Consider the following 3,130-nt stretch of genomic DNA (forward strand, 5'->3'; position numbering starts at 1 on the left):
AACGTATTTCGCTTATAGCTTATGACTCATTTGTTTCCGGTATAGCGACTCTTACCTAAAATTGATACATTTATCGTCCTCCTTCATCCTAGGAAGGTTGTAAAATCATCATGGAGTTACCCTGTATATTCATTCATTTACAGGCGCCGGTGCTTATAACTCTGAAGTTCTTCAGCCTCGCTGGATGACATTTCCCGACTTGGGTTCCTATTCAAAATATTATGTACTCACTCCCTACTACATGTCCTACAAGTCTGTATCGGGTATTTCAGAACGCTCTCTATATTGTGTGTAGCAAACAACTTTCTTCTGTAAAACAATAGACGTTGATTTTACTTTTTGCGATGTTGTGTAATTAAGAATTTAGCGCAGACTTTTAGTTAGGAATTCTTCTCTCTATTCGCATGCCCATCTGATTATCTGATGTTCATGTGGCCTTATCTCGTTTTCTCTGTGCTAATTCAAATTCATACTCCTCACTCCAGTATTTCATTCCTCGCTATGTTTTTTTTTTCCCTTACACGCTCGTATATCTCGAATCACTAATTCTAGCAGAATTTGAAGAACAAACGCTTCTACAGCGCCCCGGTTTTCTATCTGCCGACCAGGAGATCTGCATATGCTAGCTGATGATCGTGTTTTTAACCAGGAAATATTGTCTACTTATCGATTCGAAATGGTCATTCGGTCAACCTTTTAAGAAATATGCGGTCACGATGAAGATCGCATTGGATAAGAGCTCGTCTTGCTGCCCCTTTCATTTGTTTCGTATTGAGTGAGAAGCGCTAAACTGGAAGCAATTTCTACTCGCAGAAAACTGGACTTTCTTTAGAAACGCTCTAACTCGACGATAACTGTAAATGCATCAGTAAGAATTACGAACTGCAAAGTTTCATGCCCCTGCGGTAATTTTTATGTTGCATTACATTTCTTTTTAGTGTGGTAAGTTTTTCGGCCGACTTCAGCAGTTACTGTAGAATTAGACAGCTCGTGGCACTAACTTTTTTTCGGGCGCAGATGTTTCGTCGCTTTTGGAGCCGTCTGTTCCCTAAGGAGCCCGACTGCTGTTTTTCTTGCCTCTTCAAGAGGAGGAGACACACTGATGATGAAGATCTAGAAGAAATGTGTGATAAGGAGGTGACAAGGGGTGAATCGCAGGTGAGCAGAGACCTCTTATCTGAAAGAATGTAGCAACACATCACTGTAGTCACAAAAGATACTACTGTCTGTATTATACCAAGACGTGCTGTACGTCATAACAAGTTCTCAACGAAAAATGTCCTTATCAGTTATGAAATGTGTAGAAATATCTATACATTTTTGCTAATAATAATGTTAGTTTCACTATCTTAAAGAGTAGTTCCGACACTAGTGTTTAAAAGGATGATTACTCACATATGGGCTGAATTGTTCCACTAATTCGTCCACTTGTTTTCGCAGCCACCTGCGATGTTGATGGCTGGATTAGAGGGAACAACTGACCCGGAAAAGTCGCACAACTGGGTCAGGATTTCAACTCTGCACCAGAAACCAGAAGATTTTTATGACAGCTATGTGCCGTTTGTCGAAACTTTGGCCACATCAGAATCTGTAGAGTCAAAAATAGTTGCATGCAGAATTATTTACGCATTTTATGGACGTTTTTCACCCCAAACTAAAGGTAATTCCCTTAGAATGATGAAATTAACTATTCAGGCTAATTGAAAGTGTGTGTGAAATGTTAGTAAAGTAGTTTATCCACGATCTGAATGTAAGGTACTGGATCATTTCGTTTACTCAAAGAAACGTATTAATCACTTCAACACTCTACTTTACGAAATGTCTCGTTTTTACGCCATGTTTAGTTACATGAAGTTCAGTTTGAGTGGATAAAGTAATCATATGATAGATGTGTAATGGTAGCTAATTCTTAATATTCTGCATTTGATACTAATTTCTACCAACTAATTCTCCTTCGTAATTTATCATATAACTTAATCCTAGTTATTGAGCCATCTTCACTCCCAATGAACATAAATGATAAACCTCCAATATTTTTCTGTTTCATTTGTTTTCAGATGAGATGTGGAAAATATTGAATCGTCTTAGCGTCGACGATGACTTACGTGTGAGGAGAATGGTCATAACAGTATTGGCTAACTTCGCAAAAGAATATGGTACAGCACCGTACATGTCTTACATCATACCAGTTCTAGAGAGGATGGCAGAAGATGAAAAGGTACAATAATTTTAGATAACATGTTTTAAAATTAATGTTGTTTGCATGGTGATACAAAATAATTTTTTTCACGCAAGATATTTGACAGAAATGCCATAATGGTTTTTAAAATTGTCTGCATTTCGTCTGCTGTCAGAAACATCTACTTCCAGGAAGTGTTTATCTCTTTTTAGCGAATAAATGTAATAATCAGATAATTACAGGTCCATCTAAATAAGTGCCTGTTTGACACAGGGAAAACAAGTGATATATATCTGGAGCAATGTAATCATATTTAATTATGTATGAACTGCCATTCAGTTTTTTCAGCTGTGACTCAGTGATCTTCAGTTCTATGCATCTCAAGAATAATAAACTCAAGCGTTTCTTTATTTCAACAGGATGACCCCTGCGTTGAAGTTATTCAACTGTTGATTTACATTTCCACGTGGCCACACGTTCCTGAGGACTTGCGACAAGCTGTAATTCCGGCCTTGCTGAAGTATGCAGTACACCCTTCGTGGGAGGTGCGATACGTGATTGCAAACAACTTCAACGAAGTACGTATGTTAAGCACATGGATTACAGCGCTAAACCATTACATAACAATGGATCGTTATGTTTGCAATTTCAGCATTATTATGTTGTTATCTCTGTCTAAGGAAAACCGATTCGTCTAAATCTTGTGCTTGAAAACGGCGTAATGCTGAAACTACAAGCGTATAATGAAATTTTTCACGTCACTACTCTCTCGAATTGTTTTAAATTGTTGCTCTTTGGTTTATTTATTTATTTTTTGATTATTGGCGTAACAACGCATATATGGAAAGAGTTACGTGAAATACTTTTAACAATGCTGTGCTTTGAATTTCTTTATCATCGTTACCTTTTTGCAAAATAAAATGTATCTATGGAAGTCTTATTGTTCTGTAT

This window comes from Schistocerca nitens, chromosome 2 (assembly GCF_023898315.1).
Source record: "Schistocerca nitens isolate TAMUIC-IGC-003100 chromosome 2, iqSchNite1.1, whole genome shotgun sequence".
NCBI classification, from domain to species: Eukaryota; Metazoa; Arthropoda; class Insecta; order Orthoptera; family Acrididae; genus Schistocerca; species Schistocerca nitens.